General features: G+C 41.5%; 1 protein-coding gene across 2 annotated transcripts in view; it reads right to left on the bottom strand.

The window, feature by feature from the left end:
* Positions 1-21943, bottom strand: part of IPCEF1 (interaction protein for cytohesin exchange factors 1) — an 82895-nt gene that overhangs the window by 53010 nt on the left and 7942 nt on the right. Inside the window, exon 1 of one of the 2 annotated variants that reach the window (XM_015621409.3) lies at positions 3962-3990. The exons of the other annotated variant lie outside the window; for it this stretch is intronic. The gene's annotated coding sequence lies outside the window, so the exon portion shown is untranslated. Of the gene's footprint in view, positions 1-3961; positions 3991-21943 lie in introns of those variants that run through there. 2 annotated transcript variants of the gene reach the window in all.

Below are 21943 nucleotides of genomic sequence, written 5' to 3'. Positions count from 1 at the left end.
AATAAGAGCATGAGCTCTCCTGAGACCTTGCAAGAGGGAACAAGGATAACAAAGCAGCTACACAATGTAACAATGCAGGGAAATAGATAAAGTGATTCACAGCATCACCACACAAAATATTTTTTGAAGAAACTCCTCTGAAGTATTAGCAACAGGGATTGCAGTATGCTTGCTTCCATTACAATGGACCGTGTGTACTGTAGGAACAGGGGAGAAAAGACAAGTGCTCTTGTTCAAGACAAGATACAGCAAGAGGATGCAGGCAGGAATCAGACACTCCAAGATAACAGCAGGACAATATTTTGGGTCTCAGTAAGCCTGAGGTCAGGCACTGTTGGAGGTTTGTGTTAGCACCAGGGCTTTGAAAAATAATGAGATAGAATACACTGTGATGCTTGTAAAACTAAGAGAGGGATCCCAGGGAGCGAAGGATCCTAGGGAGTTCAAAATGAGAGTTCAGGCTCAGTATGTTTAATGCTGCTCAGAAGTATAAATAAATAAGATAGGAGATTAATCAAGGAATGAGAGTAGGAAAATGATCCTTGCAGTGAATTTCTGAACTGATGTGAGTTGATGAAATTACTTTTGTCAAGGCCAGACAATAGGAGATGTCAGTAAAAGTGACATTAGATAGTGACACTTGGATAACAGTATATTTCTGTGTATGGAGAGTGAAGTAATTTGAAAGTTTATGTGAAATTTAACCAATAGCTTGGAAATAAGGATAAAGAACTAAAGAAAGTGCTTAGACTGTGATAGCATTATCAGGATCATCTCATTGTCAGTAATGAGCAAGTATGACTTAGGAAAGGTAGAAGTTGATCATGCTGGCTGGATTCAACTAGAGGCTGACCCATGACATACCAGAGAAATGGGCCACACCCTACATTTGGTTTTAAAAAAAAAAAAAAAAAAGAAGAGAAAATTCTGTGTTTAGGATTAAATCATCCTCTTCATAGGAGGATGTTTGTGAATAAAATCATTTGGGTAAAACGTGCAGAGGAATGGATCAGAGTACAGTACCATTTATTAGATCATAAACAACATGTTGAGGTGTACCAGGACCTTCTGAAAGACATTTTGCACATGTTTTCAGAAAACACATGGAGAACCATTGGCAGGTAGAATCACAGATGGAAGGTTTTAAGAAGAGATTTTCAGATGAAATTGAAGGTAAATGCCAGGATAAAATGAAGGCAGAGTGGACAGGATTTTGTTTGCTGATTGTAGTCAATAGAAGAAATAAGAACATGCTTTCTGAGAAAGAAAGACTAGAGGAGGTTTTGGAGAAAAGCAAGATAGAGAAGTCAAAGGAAGATGAACTCTGGCCTGATGAGGAAGCCATATCTGCAGAAGAAGCAGTTAAAGTAGTAGTCTTTAGTGAGTCAAGGCCATGTCATTATGTAGATTTTTTTTTTCTTCCCCCCTAGAAGCAACCCACAAGAGCTGTTTGGAGGGAAAGGACACAAGAATATGGGGACAACTGAAAGCATAAGCACAGAGAAAGCATGACTCAGCTAAGCCAGAGGCAGGGGATAGAGCTGGAGGAGGACAGACGCAGTCTATTCACAAGATTTATGCCAGAGATGCCCCATAGCAAAAGCAAAAGAAACAGACACTGGAGGACAGCCAGACTGTAACTTGATGATAGGAAAGAGAAGTGAGCAATTAAAGAGTAGAGGAGGCTGCAAAAGGGAAATATTTTTAGAAACACATGTCGCTAAGGCATAAACGCAGCACACACGCTTTGATGAGCTGTGTCTCTGCATATACTGCTTTCCAGAGAAATTCTTAAGAGAAAAAAATGTGGCTCTCCTTCGGGCAAGAAGGAACTGAGATGCAGAAAGGGGTAATAGAAATAGTTTCACATGCAACATTACCTCTGTGCCCATCTCCCTGTCTAGTGATTGTGCAACACTCAGATTTTATCAGCATTAAGTGAGGCATCAGGGAGGACACCTTCTCCAGACATGAAACCAGTACTAGCTACACTGGCCTGTAAACAGCACTCCTGAGTTAACAGGGGTCGAGTGACTCCTTGAAGAGAGTTCTGTGCACGAAAGAGTGAAACTGTTCAGCATGTTATTCAGTGACAGCCCTTTCCTTGGTTACTGCTCCTACCACAGGATCCAACAGCAACTGAGAATCTCCTAGGATCTTCCCATGACAGGCTGGTGAGCAGCAGGCTGCAAATCCATGTCATTTAATCAAGTGAGTGCACAATACTGCTGTCTGCACAGTGCCCTGCAGCTGTGTCTTTATCCACAGCAGACCTTGTCCCACTAACCCACAACCAAGGCACTATTACTCTAGAGACCACAGGGGAGGGTTGAAGGGATGGATTTGCAGAGCAAGGGGGAACATCTGGAATCAACAAGAACAAAACAGAGCATCTTAAAAGATGAGGAAGCCCTTCAGCCTGTATTGGCTTGATGCCTTCCCTCATCACCTTGCAGGGCTGGTGGGGAGCCTGCCATGCTGAGCACCTACAAGGAAATACACTCAAAGAGGTGAGAAGCAAATGTTGTGTTTTGGCAGCTAGACAGCCCTGCAATAAATCAGGTCTCTCAGGATGCATAGGGACAAGTAGCAAACAGCTAGAACCCAAAATTCACTCAGACATTAGCAACCTGGCATTAATAGCTCTTGCCATTTATAAAGTGAAACAGAGCTTTCCACCACCCTGTGATGGAAAAGGGGCAGCAGCGAGGCAGCCTGCTGGGCAAGCTGAAGGTGATGCAGCATTTGAAAGCAGACAGCTTCAGCATGCCTGACCCGAGGCACACAGCCTCCACGTGCCACAGGACTTACACCTGCTCACACTGTGTGCAGCTCTGCCACCACAGCCAACACCAAGAGAGGGGCGCTGTGGGAATCTCCTTTCTTTGCATCAGGAAAGTTTCACCACAGGGGAAGGTACATTCCATAAGAAGTCACAAAACAATTTCTCTCTCCTTTTTGAATTGTCTCATTCCATTGAACATTGGCATCACTGGCATGATGGGAAAACCCTGCCAAACTAAACTGCAAGTCCTGCACAGGGATAATAGACCTTCCAAGAAACCCAATTAATACTACTGAAACCTACACTTCAAAAAGAACTTGTTGAAAGTAAGTAGGTAAGTGAATAATTAAACTAGATGCTAATCTCCACTTTCTCCAGAGGCACATTTTGTTGAGGAAAACTCGAATCCAGAGATAAAGACAGGGGTTTGGGTTTTCTGCTTTAGCACAAAGGACAGGAGATTCTAATTCCAGCTGTCCTTTTGTATGGGTAAGCCCATTCACACAGTATTTTAGCCACGTCTTTACTAATTCAATTTAATGTGTATGAGAGAAACATTAAAATTAATGGACTCAAAAATTCTTTTCACATTGAAAACAGAAATAATTCTGCTCAGTGCTGTCACGAGAGCACAATAAAATCTACTCCCATATTGTGCCCTAAATTCTCCTCACACAATGCACTATACTTGCATGTTTTTCTCTAGGAACCCAAAATCAATAAAGGAATTGCTTTAATTTCCATATTACACATTTGTCTTCAAAAATACCAGCTTTACATGAAACAGTCATGAATAGATTGTCACCGTGTCCCTTGATGGATCTTAAAACATAACTGAATTAAACTTGTCCAGAAGAGAATAATTCCATATACATTTGTCCCTTGTCCCCACTGAATAAATATTTTTTTTCTAATTATTTCATTACTTTTTAGTGATCCTTTTGCATTTTTAACCAAAATGGAGAGGGGGAGGGGACAACATGAGATCTTTTACACAGGCCTTTAAAATCAGGTAGCTACTTGCCCCTGTGAACTTCCTTTATTGTACCAAGTAAACATTGTTCCTAATCAGCTGAAACTACGCTGTCTTTTAAAAAGAAAAAGAAAATGGATGTGACTGGACAGAAAAAACTAGCATTTGTCACTTAAGCAAAAAGAAATAAGCCACAGCCTTACCAGCAAGGAATTCTGATGAATAGCCACGCTTGTCCCGTCAGCTCCATCCACCTTGCAAAGCAGAGAGGAAACTCTTACAGAGATCAGTTGCAGTGATGAAATTGCCCAAGAGGAAACTCATGTCTCCTTTACAAGCCGTGACTACACAAACCGCCAGTCAGGCATCAAAGCAAGTTCTAAAAGCCTTGCCTACCAGAAGTGTTAATGCTAGAACCCAGACATGTGGAAATGGGGTAGGAGATGTGAATAAAATACTAGAAATATTCCCAGATAGCTAGTTTTTAATATTTTTAGTTTGTTTCCCAAATGGAAGTTTGTTTTCAAATTGTGCTGTCACACATTCCTGAGCAGAGGCTTGTGGGAGGCAGAAGAAAGTATACAAGTCTCTGTGACAAAGGGCACTCTCCAAGCCCAGCACAGCCTCTCTTGCTAACACATTCCTCAGAGCACCTCTCCAGTCCCCGTCTCCCGAGGGCCCCAGCGTTCACGCCTGAACCCCAAGGTGTGGTAGAGCCTGAACCCAGCCACACCAAGGCCAGGGAGCCCTTGGGACAAAAGGAAAGACGGGACATGAAGTGCTGTCTGTTTGGTTTTTCTGGGTCACCTGCAAGGTGTGTCCCAGGAAACCCCATCTAAGCAGGGATGACAGCAAGGTCTGCAGACAAGCACATGGATCTAATAGTTTCAAACCAACCATCTTTAGTTACCACATTTCCTTTTCAACTAACAGACAGAGTGGAACATATATTAAAAATATGAGGGAGATGCTTCTGTAAGTTACATATTCACTAGGCTTGTGGAAAAAAGGAAATGAAAACTCAGAACCTTGTATTTTTGGGTACTTTTCTGCCTTATGTATTCAACAGTTTTAGCTGAAGGAATGTGGACTTCAAGCATGAATATATATCTAGCACAAATTTCCAAGTAACTTTTCATTGCTCTGTCTATTCTTGACTTATTTCACATATCACATTAGTCTATAAAGAGAGAGAATGTACTCTGTTAAATTTTATCCTTCTTCAAAGCAATAGGTATTGCTAAAAATAAGTCAGGCCATCACATACTTTGAAATTATTTTTTCCTTTTTTACTCACTGGAATATTACAGACCCGTTTCCTCAAAGCAGGATGGAGGGATATTGCTGCTTAGGGATTCTCCTGCATTTTCTCAGATCTCTTTCTCTGTCACAGCAAAATTCCAGGGTTCAGAGTCAGGTAAAGGAGATATGCAGAGATCTCCATGCTTTACTATTCATGACACTGAAATTACAGTGCCACCTGTAGGACATCCATAAAAAAAAAAAATTAATTTGGGCCTTGCTGGTGCCACAAATGTCAGTTATAATTATAGGGCTTTCTAGTAGTCTTGGCAGAAGTGTAGGAACATAAAAAACAGATGACTCATGTCAGTCTACAGGGAGTTACTTGAAAGCTTTGTTCACATAGAGCAACATGCATCAGCACATCCAGAAGAGGATACTTTGCTACAAAGATGAATCTTTTGTGGAAGGAGGATGTGCCAGCACAATGCATTCACAGTCCATCCACTTCAGAGCTTGTGCCAGCAGAGGCAGGAGAGATCTGCCACATCCTCAACCACTTCCAGCCAAGAGACACATCACCCTTGAATCTAAGGAAAGTTTCCATTGTGGTTTGTTTGTTTGTTTTTAACTTTTCCACTCTCAATTTAGTTTTTAACTATGGACCATGTTAACCCAGTGCATCACATCTCATTGACCGGTGTTTACATTGCATTCATATGTTACTTTGCACCAGCATTGAAAAGCACTCATATGTCCTCCAAAATATATTAATAAACTTATTTTATGTTGTTTTCCCTTTTCTTTTTTCCCTCTTTACCAAGAGAGCAATTTTCCATTTTCTAACCCATAGTTAAGGCAATGTCTGTAAAGTCTTCTCTCCAATGTATCATTTCAAGACATAAGGTAAGAGTAAGTAGATGCATCGTTGTAGCTAAATTTCCATTAATAACATTTGAAGAGGAAAGTACTCAACCAATTTACTTAATAGCTCTGTTGCTGCAAATGAACTTTAAAAGAGGAGGTGTACAACATATTCAAGGGCATGCTTAATGTTCAGCTGTGGTCAGAAAACAGAACAAAGTAATTTGACAGATGAGGAAGGGAACAGTGAATAATGTGATGGATTTAGAAATGCTTTTGTTTGGATCAATGGCAGTTTAGTGTGGAATATTACATAACACAGCCACCACCAGCAAACAATAGAAGGAATCTGTAAGACTAAAGAGAAAAGAGTGAAAAGAATGGTCAAGAACTGTGAGGGGAAAAAAAAAGCTCTTGTAGGAAGATGGATTTTAATACAAACATGGATTTTAATACAAACAATGCTTTGTAGTGGGGCTTTACTGATAAGGGATTCAGCATAAATAGTTTAGATGATGATTTATATAGGGAAAACACATCTCTTTCTCTGTCATGTGAAACAAAAAGGGAAGGAACAAACAATGGAAGCTGATAAAATGAAGAGAAGGAAGACGATTCAAGCACAGTGTTCAGAGCTTTGGTACAGAATTGGAAATATTACTCTGTGAAACAGGGCAAATAGTGATTCAATATGTGTAGAATTAAGTAATTCCCAGGAACATTAGGTCAAAACATTCATGGCAAATTTCAGAGCATAAAAACATTATTCTCGTAATTTTACTAGCTTCTTATGGCCACAGCAGTGGCAAAGAGTAAGAGACTGTCACTAACTTTTGAGGTAGATACACAACACAGAAATAAAACTTGCAGTAGGGTAAGTGATGCAGAGAGTTAAAAGAAGTTATTTACATAGTTGTGCAAATACAGGCTGTAGAAATCACTAGGTTTCCACACAGGTAGTTATGGAAGGCCGGAGTAGAAAAAGGATTTCTGAAGGGACTTCCTGCCAACATGGCTACAAGGACACGGGAAAACTTGCAGGGGGGAACCGAAAATATTTAGGAATTTCCAATTCCTGTTTCTCTGACAAGCTGCCTGTGAGGAAATAAAGGATTGCTGTAAGCAGAAAAATCAGAATCATATGTACACAGGCACATATGGACACGAGGGCAGCTCACAGAGATGAGTGACACTTGGTGAAAGCAGGCAGGCAAAACTACTTTTCCATTGTGCACCTACAGCAGATTTCATTGGAGTTGGGAATTGCACAGTAGAAAACACATCTGTCTGGTTAAAAATTCAAGACATACCATATGGTTTTTTTTCTTGAGCTGAACAGCAGTTGTCACAGAAAAAATGAAAAAAATAAAAACCTCCCCCAATTTGCAGTTTATTTGCAATAAAATCCCATTACACACTGTATTTTTTTATTCAAAGCGCTCTGTGATTGCTTGTTTCTTACCAGACAGGAGAGCAAGGTATCATCTGAACTTTCCTTTGCCTACTCAGACGTCTAAGTAACCAATGAACGTACCCAAAGGTATGGGAAAGCTGCCGAAACATATCACTTACCAACAAACCTATTGGTTGCATGACTACTGTCACAGGCTGCAGAGACCACAAGTGGGATGAGATGAGACTCTGTCAACCAATATGATTCATATTTGCCAAACGCACCTGCCGCAGGCAAACCAGGTGCTATCGGCACTTAACATTTTTGATTGCAAGATACTGACTAGCACAACCATAAAGTTTTCCTTCTAATCAGCAAAGATGTTCCAGCTTCTTTTCTATTCTTTTCTATTTTAACTTGTTTCAGTTAATGAAGTGAATCTGAAGCAGAAAGCATTAACCAGCCATTGAATGCTCCAAGTGTTGAGAGAACAGTGGGGGTTTACACGCATCGCCTCAGTTTCGTATTTCTCTTTACTCCAGATCAAGTCACCCTTGTGGGAGGGATATTGGCAAAATCAAAGGGGAGGAAATCAGCTGTATGTTTGCCTTTACCACTTGGCTAAATCCCAGTGTGAGATTCTGAAAATAAAGTGCTGAGAGACAACATGTGACTGAAAGCCTTTGAGCAGGGAATGAGTTCTCAGAGGCTCCAGGCCTGATTCTGGCACTGACTTACCACTTTGACTTTGAACCCACTTCTTCCACAGCTTTTACCTCCATGCTTTTAAAGCATTATTATTAACACAATAACTAACTACACTGGAGGAATTTTATGAAAATTTAGTAATCAATTCCTCTAAAGTGTTTGTAGCTCCCCAGATAAACTGCTTCACAGGCAGGAAGCATATGAGCTGCCTTTGTAAGGACAGCACTATCAGAAAAGGAAAATATCTCTAAGTGGCCAGAAAATTGCTTAAACATCTTGAAAACAAACAGTTGCCAAAGTTAAGCATTAGACACTGGTTTTATTGTGGCACTATACTAAACAAAGGCTTCAGCATTTCCGTACAGAATCCTAAATCCCACTCTTTGCTTCAAAGCCGTTTCTTGCACAGCCTTATGCCACCACTATCCTTTCATCTTTGATAAAAAGCCCTCAGCAGCTGTAGTCACGTTAGTGTTACTGCTGCTTGCTGTGGCTGTATATGCTTGAAGTGCCTGCCAGAGAGCCTGCAACACTGTAAATGTTGGCATGGACACTTTTATCACTAACCCAAGGACAGAAACTGGGTATTCCAGATGCACTGGGAATGTGGTGGGCTTGCAAGCTGTCCAGCAGGCCATAGGGATGGAAGCACAGCCAGGAGATTGAGGGACATGATTATACCCCTCTGCTTGGTTTGAACCACAACTAAATGCTGTGTCCAGTTTGGGACACACACCCAGAACAGGAGAGATGGTGACACAATGAAACAAGCTCAGAGGGGACACCGAGATGGTTGGAGATGGATGGTTGGTTCTGTGCGAAGCTGAGGGACCCTAACACCTCCAGCTTGGAGCAGGGACAGCTTCAGGGGCCCTCTCACATCAGCCCTCCACCACCTATGAGGTCATCAGCAAGACTATGGAGGTGGCTCTTAGCGGTGGCACACAGCAAAAGGCTAAGACACAAGAAGCAGAAGTTGAACAGGAAAGGTACAGGCAGAATAAAAAGAAAACCTCCTCCCCTATGAAGACAGTGGGACACAGTGGGTCACCCAGAGAAGTTGTGCAGGCTCTGTCCTTGGAAGTTTTCAAGTCCTGATAGGATAAAGCCCTGTGGGAGTTGGTGGTTTGAGCTCATAGCTGAGTCTGCTGGGAGCTGCAGGTTGGACTGAGGCTGCCTGTCTGGGTGGTGCAGTGAGCCTGTCATTTCTTGTTAGCTCCAAACCTTCATCTGATCAGCAAATCACCCAAAAACCTCTAGAAAAAATAATAAAATGTCTGCCCAGAAGAAGATGGACACATATATTTTCAAAAAGCAGGATATGTATGAACACAAACACAAGTTTAGGACAATCTGAGACTTGTACATGTGTTAAAATCTCTGCTAAAATCCAGCCATAAAATATCACTATTAGGTATATGATAATGAACTAAGACAATGCAATTTCAAAAAATATGCTCCCTCAGAAGTTATCTTTTCTCACCATGGCAAACATCCTTCTTCTTCATTCATATAATTCAGCTGTTCTGCCAAGTCATCCAAAGTTTTTAAAGTCTATTTTCACACACACAAAAAAAAAAAAAGAATAAGGCCTTTATCAAACTATTTGATACTTAAAAAATTATTCAGAAAAAGAGGAGAGTTCTTGGATGTAACACTTTACTTGAGAAGAAAAAAATTAAAAAGGAAAACTTACAAACAACATGCACAGTTTTTGCATTCTCGCTCAACTGTTTTGGTTCCAACTGCAAGGTCATTTAGCAAAAATTAAAAGGAAAAAAGGAAAAAAACTGATATTATTTCCTGAAAAATAAAATATCTTAAAGTGCTTAAAAGTTTTCTAAAAACACCCCATATTATTTTCACATATCTTAAATCTATTTTTTCAAATAGCTCTAGGTTGTGCTCTAAGATTACTAAAGTTAGCCCACCTGCTTTCTTGTAAAGAACCCAAAAGAAAAATGTCCCATTCCGGTTGCAAGATAAAGAGATAAAAAGCCAATGCAGCCATTGACTTATGTTATTAAAATCAACAATTCATCAGCAATTCATCAATAAACTTTAATTACTTTATATATAAGTCATTTGGAGTGCATTGAATTCAATTATACTATAGGGTCACACAAGTTACACCTAAATTCAAATACTGCCAGGATATAGTCATCTGAAATTCAGAATTTTCAAAAATTTATAACATGAAAAAGGTCAGGTTTTGAGACATTTAAAGAAAAGCCTGTCATACGTTTTGGTTGTTCAGGGTTTTTTGCTGTTCGCACATCTATTTATCAAATAATGTTTTTTCAAATTATACTACCATTAGGTATATGCACACCATTAAAATTCATTTGGGTTAAATGAATTTGCCCAGACAAATTCTGTCCCTCATTTTCCCTGCGGGCATTCCCTCTGGGCTGAGCTCACTGCTGAGCTCTCACACCTCTGCAGGACAGAAGAGGTCACGCAGCAAACGCCAGCACCTTCTCCAGGAAGAGCAACAACCTCAGCTGCTTTTGCTATTTCTCATCAGTATTTTCTGCTGAGGTTGCAAAGCATTCACAATTGCTGCTTCCTCTTTCTGTCTCTTCCTCCCCCACAGCATTTGTCCCAGGCCCAGCAACAAACTTAGCAGGTGAGGACAGTGAAGGCTGCTCTCCAGTCATCCTTTCTGCCCAGCTATCATTTTCACCCTTGCTCCACTCTCCCAGGTTATTTGCATTTTTCATGCTCAGTAGCCATAATAATAAGGCAAGAGAAGGGAATAAAAGCATTTTGCAATACATCTTAGTAAACGTTTGAGCCACTGTGGTCCAGTGGTTAAAATCGCCCTCTATTTTGAACAGGCTCCTATGTTAACACTTAAGCTCAAGGCTTAAAGAAATGCATTTGGGACTCGCTGATCCTTTTTTACCAAGCCTTTTTTTCTTTCAGGTTCCTTAACAGGGAATTTCACCTTGGTAAAAACTCAAGCTTGAAAAGCTCCAAATAGCATAAGGAAAACAGCTCAGTGTTAAGCCCATGGCATACGTGAGGAATGTAAAAATGTTAGGACTAGATTGCACCCTGACTAAACAAAACCATAAAAGCCTGAGAACTTGTGACACATCTACCAAGACTTCTACATTGCTAATGACAGCAATTCTGTGCAAAGGTGCTGAAGCCTCCCATGCAGGCATGGCTGAGGATATCCCACCTGGTTGTCTTTTGTAGTAAGAGTGATTGCTTAAACAGCTCTCAGAAAGTCTTCCAAACAATCTTTGATTATGAAGACAATATTATCTACAATATTGTCAACTCTAATTGTCAAACTCTTCATCACAAGCAATTATTTATTTGCCTTTCATATCAGAACTGAGCAGTGTTCAGCAGCCCTGAAAGCACCTCGGCTAAATAGGGAGCACTTGGAGGAGCTCAGGGTAAAAAGAGAGTTATTGACCTTTGGAAGAAGGGGTAGGCAACTCAGGAAGAATACAAGGCTGTTGTTAGGTCATGTAGAGAGAAAGGAGGAAGCTCAGCTAGAACTCAGTCTGGCCACTGCTGTGAAAGATAATAAAAAAGGGGTTTTAGAAAAACATGAACAACAAAAGGAGGGTCAAGGAAAATGTCCATCCTTCATTGTACACAGGGGAGAACATTGTCAACAAGGATAACGAAAGGCCTGAGGTACTTAATGCCTCTTTGCCTCAGCCTTTAATAGAAAGACCAGTTATCCTCAGGGCAACCAGGCCCCCAGGCTGTGGTAGACAGACACAGGGAGCACAGATAAAAGCCTGCAATCCAGGAGGAAGTAGTTAATGACCAGCTGAGCCACACAGACACAAGTCTACAGGGCTGGAGAGGATTCACCCAAGGATACTGGCTGGTGGAAGGACTCGCCCAGCCACTCTCCAACATTCATCCTCAGTCCTGGTTAACCAGGGAGGTCCCAGATGACTGGATATCAGCAAATGTGATGCTCACCTACAAGAAGCATTTGAAGGAGGATCCAAGGAACTACAGGCTTGTCAGCCTGACCTTGGTGCAAAGGCAGGTCATGGGGCAGATAAACTTGAGTGAAAAAAACATAGAAAGTACAAGACAACCAGGGGATCAGGCCCAGCCAGAAAAGGTTTAGGAAAGGTATGTTCTGCTTGAATATTCTGATCTCCTTTTATGACCAAGTGACCCATGTCTGCTGGAAAATGGAAAGGCTCCAGATTTAGCCCACCTGGACTTAAGCCTTTGACATTGTCTCCCACAGAATTCTCCTGCAGGAACTGCCAGCCCATGGCTTGGACAAGTGTACTCTTCAGTGGGTTAAAAACTGGCTGGATGGCTGGGTCCAGAGAGCCCAGTCACCACTGGAACATGTGACTGACCTACAGCTGGACAACATGGAGTTCATCCAGCTGTAGGTCAGTCACGGGTGACGTTCCTCTGGGCTCAATGCTGGGGCCTGTCCTGTTTAATACCTTTATTGATAATCTGGATGAGGGGATCAAGTGCACACCCTCAGTCAAGTGCACGCCTCAGTCATAGGCGACACTTAGGCAGAACTGTTCATCTGCTGGAGAGCAGGAAGGTCTCCAGAGAGATCTGGACAGGCTGGATCAATGGTCTGAGGCCAGTGGTATGAGGTTCAACAAGGCCAAGTGCCAGGCTCTGCAACAACCCCAGGCAGCGCTACAGGCTTGGGGAAGAGCAGCTGGGAAGTGGCCTGGCAGAAAAGGACCAGGGGGTGCTGGTCAACAGCAGCTGAACATGAGCCAGCTGTGCCCAGGTGGCCAAGAAGGCCAATGGCATCCTGGCCTGGATCAGCAATAGTGTGGCCAGCAGGAGCAGGACAGGGATTGTGCCCCGAACTTGGCACTGGTGAGGGCACACCTTGAATGTGTGCAGTTCTAGCTCCTCACTACAGGAAGGACACTGAGGGGCCAGAGCACATCCAGAGGAAGGCAGTGAAGCTGGTAAAGGGTTTTGAGCACAAATCTTGTGAAGAGCAGCTAAGAGAGCTGGGGGTGTATAGCCTGGAGAAAGGGAGGCTTGCCTTTGTAGAGCAAACCTCTACAACTCCCTGAAGGGAGGCTATAGCCAGGTGAGGATTGGTTTCTTCTCCCAGGGAATCAGCAACAGAACAAGAGGAAAATCCTCAAGCTGCACTGGGGATGTTCAGGTTGGACATTGGAAAGAATTATTTCAGTGAAAGGTAGGTTAAGCATTGGACTGGGCTGCCCAGGGAGGTGGTAGTGTCACTACCACTGGAGATGTTCAAGAAACTACTGTACATGGCATTTAGTGCTGTGGTTGAGTTGACAAGGTGTTGTTTGGTCAAAGGTCAGATTCAACAATCTTGGAGGTCTTTTCCAACCTTAACGATTTTATTTGGTGAAAGTACCAAGGTTCAAGCCCTTGGCAATAAAGCAGATAAAGAGCCCTTCCACTGTCCTCCAGCCCTGTGGCCAACATGACTCAGTGACATTACCACAAGTGTCCTTTGACACTTCAAGAAGGGCTTGGAGCTCCCCAACCCCACTGCTACTCCTACATGTTTGTTCCACCACTATAAACAACTTCTGAAACCCAAAAAACTTGTTATGTGAGGCTTTGGGCACACAGCAGTGCAACAATCTCTTCACACTCATGTATTAAAAGTTCCAACAACTCCTGTTATAGAGGAATTCCCTGTCTGCCAAAAAAAAAAAAAACAAACAAAACAAAACAAACCAAAAAAAAATATGGAGGGGAACAAAGGTGAATGGTTACAGAAAGAGTGAAAAATAACAAGTGAGAAGGCAGGACAGAAGATGTGATTAGATAAGCCAGTGGTACAGATTCCCACTTTGCTACACATGTTTCTTCCAAGAGCCTGCCCCAGCTCTGGGCTGCAAAGATCAAAGAACCTTTGAAACCCAGGAAAGCACCATAGCTCTTGAGGAGCTCTCCATAGATTCCCAGGCAGTCTCTGCTTACTAGGATACCCATCCACCTGGCCTTATAATTTCAGTTCTCTAAGAAACTCTACACATTTTTCTCCAGTGTCACCACTTAAAAGAAGTTCTCTTGCTGTACTACAGCCTGCTACAACATCTGTAACCACATCTATAACTTCCCTGGTGCTTCTCAGAGTCAGAAACTACCAAATGCCCTTTGGGTGTTCTCGCTTGTCTTAGTCCTTGGCGCAGCAGCCCTTCACCCTCCCTGTGCCACCTCCCTGCCACCGCTGTGCTTTGTCTCACATATCAACATTGCTCCCAAGGCTGACACAGAAACAGCATGTGCAAGCCACTTCCCAAAGCTGGAAACTACAGCAGGACTCTGCAAATGAGGTCACAGGTGGTGCACAAGGCTGAGAGGCCCCACGCAAGCCTTCACAGCACCAGCAGCATCTCCAGAATTAAAGCAATCTCCCTTTGGCATTGCAAGACAATGCAATATTGTTAGAGAGAAAGGTACATGTGCCAATTTCATCCTCACCTCCTTCTAGAGAGCTCAACCCAAGACTGCTACATAAAAAGAATATGGATAATCTGGGTGTCCCAAGGTGCAGAGAGGAAGTATTTGTGGCTTCAATAACAAGCTGAAGATATTTAATCTAGTGGACTATTGCATTTTCTTATTTACTTAATTATACACCAGACTTTGAGAGGAAATAAAAGTGGCATTTTTATTTAGTGTTCAAGCTTTCAATATAAAGGTAAAGTGGAAATCAACAAAACAAAGGAAAAGAGTCTAGAACAGAGATAATATCACTGAGGTCTCCATGAGGAATTCTGCCATTGCACAGTCTTCGCACATCCTGAAGGAAGATTTGCAGAGCTTCATGGTATGGAGAGCTTTATTTCTCAACAGCTTGTCCTTCCATAAACTTTTCTCTTTGATTTTTGAACCCATTTATACATTCACCAAAATGAAATCTATACTAACTCCCACAATTTAATTTTGCTGTGTGTGAAAAGGTACTTATTTTTTCTTTAAATTTACTGCCAGTTTTGTTGGGATTTTTTGCTTGCTGACTTCGTTGTTTTTTGGGGTTTTTTTGAGATATTGGTTGTGTCTTTGTTTGCTTGTATTGTTTTAATAAAAGGTGCGTGCCAGTTTTCCTGTGGAAAAATGGACATTCACTGACACTTTGTAACCACCTCTGTGGTGGTCATAACTGACAGACCTCTCACATTACCTCTCAATCCTCTTTTTCAAGCTGAGGAGCCCCAGTGCACTGAAACCCAAGTTCCCCTTTTCCATACCTTGTTTCCAGCCCTCACTTCCCATGGTTTAATCAGCTGTTAGCCCACAAAAGAGCTGTAGCTGCCTAGCTGTCATGGGTCTTTTGCTATAGCCCTGCCAAAAGGTGTCTGGAAATCCAAGTCTGCTGCAGTGATACACACAGAGGCGAGCAGTGCAATCACCTACCAACAATGAATCTATTGAGCAAAATCTGCAGTGCAAGGATCTGCCATGCACACAAATAAATGAGTCCAGTCTCATGGGCTCATTATCAGTGCACTCCTGGAGCACATCAGGTTAATTTTATTCAAAGGATTTTGTATCATCATCATTTTGCATGATGCAAGATCTGTCTGCCATGCGAACTATAGCAAGGGGATAATCTGGAGATTTGCTTCAGAAGTGCTCTCCTTATCTGAATTAACACACCTGCGTCAAAACATCCTATCAGCTGGATGCACCTTCAATACAGGTTAGCTCATCAAGCCAAAGAATGCTGGATTTATAAAGAACATCATCTTTACCCAAATAAAGCCCAAAACCAGTATGTGTCAATACATGTGAATCCACTTGTCTATTAATTTGCCTCTTCTTACTCCTCTAGTACTTATTCAACTAATAAATTACATGTCACAGTGTCTATTTTAGCAATTCCTTTTCCCAGCTGCTCAAGAATTCTCCATGAATACTGATGGGTGCTCATGATCTACAAGCTTATTTTACTTATTTGTTTTAAAATTAATTCTTGTAGTAGTACACTTTGGGATTGCTCCACAGATTTCCTCCACCAAAAAAAAAAAATCTTTTCTCTAGAAACATCTACTACAAGCTCATATAATGCTATTTCTTAGTCTTATAATCTTTCCCTACTTCTTTTACAATTCAAACAGTATCAAAATCTTTCTTGGGTTTCTGTTTCTAATGATGTGAAAGAATTTTGCTATGACTTCCTCCCCAGTCTACTTCTTATGGCTTTAGCGATCAAATAAAAAAGACTAAATATCTACCAGAACTTATGGTCTTTTCCATTTTTATTCTATTGGATATGACTCACAATTTTTGAAAAAAAAACCTTATTTCTAACAGACTGGTGTAATTTGCTTTTTGTGCATACCATTTTTGTCATGTTATTATTGGCATTTTTTAAATCTTCCTTGACATGGATACATATTTACTCTCAGTTTCTACTAATTGCACAACTAAAGAGCCTTGATGCTGTTTCAAACAGCTCGTCCTTTTAGCTGTTTCTCTTATTTTTCTCTCAACACACACTGTCACATCATTTAGGTCCACTTTTTAAAGTTACTTTTCTTGATTTCTTAACTACCAGATTGATACTGAATTTGAAGTTAATGTGTTTCCAACATTTGTTTAACTTATTAAAATGAGATATACAATGCTTTCTTTGGCACTCCCCTTAACCTCTGCCATATGGAATATAAATTTTATCCAGGGTGTTGGTTTTGTTTTGGTTTTTTTTTGATAAGCAATTCCTAGTAAACAATCCCGATAACAGAAAAGTTTTTGTCCATCATCAAAAATAAAGTTCCCTACATATTAGGTGCTGTTGTTAGTTTTCTCAGGAATCCTGAGTTGGAAGACAAACAGTTATAATAAAAGCCACAATAACATCTTCACCCCAGTGCCAAGGCAGGGATGAGGGAGGCTGCAGGAGGCAGCAGGACACTGCTGCCCCACACTCTGGTGCTGGTGACACCTGGCAGGAGAGGACAGGGGTCAGGCTCTGCTGGGAAGCATCACCATGCCCCAGCCATATGCAGAACATCTGCTCATCTCTCCTGCTAGGAAAACCTGCTTGTTTAATAAATATTAGGTTGCATGCACAGATGAAGCATACATTTGTACAGCAGTGAATTTGCAAAAGCCTTTCTTTCCCACCCCTCAGGCTGTCTGGGAGGAACAATCAGCTGTAGGTTCCTCTGCAGACTAATCCCACATTAAAAATCTGAACCAGCATGACCCAGCCTTCTTAGGCCATGGAGTGCTTAACCATTAACTACTTGTTGGACCACAGCAGATTCCTATCAGCAGCACTTTTCCTGGTCCAGCCACTGCATTAAGGTTGGATGAAGCACTGGTTTAAAGAGCAGAATGTGAAAGCTGGTGGAGTGCCCCGCTCCAGCAGAGCTAAGCAAGGATTCTAGGCTTGCCTACAAGACTCAGGACTCAGTGGGATGCTCCTTGGGACTTCTTATCCTCTGAGAGGAGATAATGAGGGTCTAAAAAGATATCTAGTTGCTGTGCACGACTCCAGGAATTCCACTTAACCAAAGCATGGTAGAAGTTGGTAATGTGGAACTGCATTCATTTGTGTAAAGTGTTAGAGACTACAGATATACAAGATATTAAAAAAATCATTAGTTATAACCATTTTTTAATCCCAAAAATAGTAGTCAAATTAAATATTTAATTTAATCCTTTTCCAATCCTGTCTTATCATATATTTCTCTTTTTTTGGAGAAACCCTAAGGGACCAAACATTTCCCATAACTAAAAAGCTTTTAGGAACTAGGTGTGAAGATATTTTAGAAGAAATGCCACATATAAATCTGACTGTACCAAAATCTGTAAGTGATAAAAGGTTCATTTCAATGATTATACCCATGAGAGGGTCCCCCTCCCACAGGTGTCTGCTCAACCTCCTGCTGTAGAAGGTGACAGCAGTATGGGCATCTTGTCCCCAAAGACAGGGTGCTCTGTACATACACAATGGACTGGGCAGTGGTAACACCACAAAACACAAACCCTAAGCCACTCTTTACACAACTTTTCCATACCACAGCTCAAACCATCTCCTTCCCTCTTCTCAAGTAAGGAAAACTGTGCATTCTAATCCACAATAATTCAACAAATAAGATTTAGACACCGACAATTTCTGTTACCACACAAAAAAACAAAAAGTGGAATCACTCCAAACAGATCAAAGTAGAGACTAAAAATCTTGAAAGAAAATTTAAAGTCATCCTGGACAGACCAATATCCAACTGTATTTTTTTTTTCTTAGGGATAATCTGCAGACTTAATTTTTTCAAGTTCTTCACTAAATACAGTTCAGCTGAATCCTCTGCAGGCACAGAAACCCCATCAAGCACAGGTCATTTCAAAGACTGAATAATGGGTGGTGACCACTGCCACTCACTACTGAGTTATCCACAGTAACAGAATAGTTAGGAGATTGACAGCAGGGAAGATAATCCAGCTGCAGAAGAGCACTGGTTTACAGTTCAAGGCCTTTCCATTCCCCCATTTGCTTTGCTGCTCTGAGCAAGCTCAGTTTACCTCTGTCTCAGTCCCACTAATCATCCAAGGAAAGCAATGGCTCTTCTCTCCTGCAGATGGAAGTGTTGTGAAGGGCAGATGTAAATCCACAAAACACTAGGGGAACTTCGCTCCCCAGATGTGGGGATTGCAGTCCCCAGCCAGCACCCAAAACAAGTACTTGTTCTTAAATGCTGGCTGAGACCTATCCACCTCATTAACAGCAGCAATTAGCCTTTCAACACAGGAAATAAAAATATGCAAAGAGGCAAAATTGCTGACCAAACTGTCATGAGCTTAAGTTAATGAAGCTGATGGCAATGCCATAGCTACAACGACACAGAAGTCAGCTCTCAGAACAAGAACAGGAGGAACTCTCCCACAGAAACAGCTCTGGTCCAGAGGCTACCAGTGCTCCAGTCCCCACATAACAGCATTAGTGCCCATGCATTCTTGACAGTCATTTTTCTTAGGGTTATGTGCAACATCTGCTGATGATGTCTGACAGCAGAGCCTAAGGAAAAAACTAAATTTTTTAAACCTACCCATCCTTCTATAGAAAGCCTCCAGCTTCCAGGCACTTACAGAGGAAACTCCTCCATTTTTATTTTTTTTTTTGGCAGGGAAGCCAGATGATAGAGCTGAACCTGTGTGTTCAATTCTAGTTTCATAACATTCAATCTCGAGAAAACTCTTCCTTTTACCCCACCATTTAAAAATTTCAGACATTGCTAGATAGTAAGGAAGTTTCCTCAACTTACGTAATGTTTTGCCTTCTCTTCCTCTTCCCTTACATCCTCCAAGTGGATGAAGCAGAGGACCTGGGCAGAGCTCCACGAAGACTGCAGTAGGAAGAGCAGTGATTCTTGCTACCTTCTCACCAGTTGTGCTACAGACCTCCCAGGCATGAGCAGGGGATGAAGTGAGCACCAGACTTTCTCAACCATGTGGGGAAGCTCCACGTCAGCCCTTTGCTTTCTTTCTTCAGATCTACTGACATCCCCTTTTCTTACTCTTCAGTTCCAAGAATTGTTTTACCTGCTGAGCTCACTTCAGTTCCAGGAACATCTGGGGCTGAGAAGCGACCAATGGTTCAGAGCAGCTACTTTTCCCAAGCCTCCATCAGCTCAGCTGCAGCAGGATCCAAGTTGCAAGTGTGACAACTGAGAGGGGAGAGAAGTTCTGGGAGTTTGCTCTGGCACAGGCTAAGGCTGGGAGGACTGGAAGAGGACTGACGTAATGAGACCTATATAAGGCTTTGTGACAACTAGCAGTTGTCTCAGTGGTTTTACAAGTATCAGTTGTATTTACTCCAGCTGAAGTGTTGCTGTCTGCAATAGAAATTCAGCTTTCCTATGGCTGCTTCTCAATTCAACATTCATGAAACAGCCAACACCCTTGGTCAGGATCAAGGGCTCATCATGGCAGATACTAGGTAGATAAAGAAGATGACATCATCCCATCCCAAAGACTTGGCAGAGATAAAGAGGGAGTAAGATGATGACAAAGTACCTGGAAAGGGAAAAAACAAATCCAACCATGTTCCCTCTTGGCCTCTATCAAAATAATGATTATGTGTAAAGCCCTGATTGTATGCATATACGTAAATAAAAATCAAGACTCATACTCAGCACCAGGAAGTTGTTTAGCCAAAGTCTGCAAGCTCTTGCCTGTAATAATCTTTCTGCCTTCTGACTGGAGCCAAGAAAAGGGTTCAGCATTTTTTCTTTTCTCTAACCTAATACTATTTGTAAATGTGTTTTTCTTCTCTCCTATCTTTCCAGTTGGTTTTATTTATGTAGACATGCCAGTGTGGTAAATTTCAGACCTATAATTTGTGGCTTCCTGACTTGGGGATGATTCTGAAGCAGTTCTTATGTGGCTGTTCCTCCAGCTGAATGTTTACACACACATACACTGTGCATAGCTTTTACTTACGTGCATGACCAAGGGTTCTGCATGCTTCACATAACTTTTCAGAGTCTACATGTGTTTCTGATCATGACAACACATTGAAAATATGTGCCTACAAAACACATTTTAAATGCATTTATACAACACAGTATGTGCTTACCCTTGAGGTGTTTTCTATATATAGAAAAGCTGAAGATTAGGCTTCCTGCTCTCATTCTTTCCCTTTAAGTTCTTATCTTGCTATTTATTGTATCCATGTTTCCATTACCACTCAGCTATAGGTTATTTTTCATTGGCATAAAATCAGTCAAACCTGAATTCTGATAACACACATGCACATGATAAAGCATGAGATATCCCCTAAGGAGATATCTGGACTTTCACATTTGAGTCAATGCAACAACAGTTGCAGTGTGGGAATCAGCTCAATGTCTGCTGAGACCACACCACATAAGCTTCAAGGTATCAAAAAGTATAGTTACAAAATACTATCAGTGCTCATTGCCACCATATTGAACATATACGTGCTTTAAATCTCTTTTCTTAAAAAAAAAAAAGTAAACCAATAAATTCAGTCTTGTTTTTAATGGTTTTAAACAATGATTTAGCTCCAAAGTCCTTTTTTTCATTTGGCTGTTTTAGCTTGTGGATGAGTCCCAACAAGCCATTCTAAGTTTCCCTCCAGATATCAAACTTGGAGGCATTTATAAGAACTTTAACACCTGAATCTTGCAATATGCCACATGTAGTATAAAAACTCAGTCACCCTATCAGCCCCAAGCAGGAAACACAAAGAGCCATGGCTAGGTCTTGATTGGCCCACACTTCTGAAAGCATTCACTCTTCTAAGACTTTATAGTACAAGAGTTAAATATTTCTTTCTCCACCATGACCTTTCTTTTCCTAAGGCTGAGATGCAAGAAGGGGAGGCAGGCAGGCTGCAGCCTCCAGCCCTGGGAGCTGCACTCACAACTTGCCAGTCCCCACTTAACAGCTCCAGCCACCTCTGGGGCAGCCTTGCCCCTGTGAGAAAATACATATGGCCACATACATATCACCACAGCCTGAAGACACTAACACTTTAAACTAGATAAGTTTAACAAAATCACTAGGTGTGTTCCAGAACCTTTGGACTAATCTTAAAAACTCAAGCACTCCTAAAAGTTAACAGGGCTACATAAATGTATTCACATGCTGATAAATGCCTGCAGGACCAAGACCTAAGTTAAGCAGATTCTACAAACCTCATTATTGTCTGTATTTACAGAATACGATCTATCTGACATATGTATGTTCCCTTTTGGTCATCATTATCTTGAATGGATTTTTTTTATTTATGTGCATGACTAGACAGGCTGTGTTTTGTATGAATACCAGCATTCATCCACAGAGAACAATAAAACATCTTTCTCCCACTGCAAAAGTTTGTCTGGGAGCAGAGACCCATGGAGCTAAGCCAAGCAGCCAAATGCCACAAAAAAATCCACATAGGAAATCATGTAAACAAACAATTTCCAAAGTACTTGTACACCAGGCTGTGATACATAATCTGCTTCTTGCACTGTTATGGACAAGCCAATTTTTA

Source organism: Parus major, chromosome 3 (assembly GCF_001522545.3).
Source record: "Parus major isolate Abel chromosome 3, Parus_major1.1, whole genome shotgun sequence".
Taxonomy (NCBI): domain Eukaryota; kingdom Metazoa; phylum Chordata; class Aves; order Passeriformes; family Paridae; genus Parus; species Parus major.
Note: the sequence above shows the minus strand (reverse complement) of the source record. Positions and strands in the feature narration are given on the sequence as shown.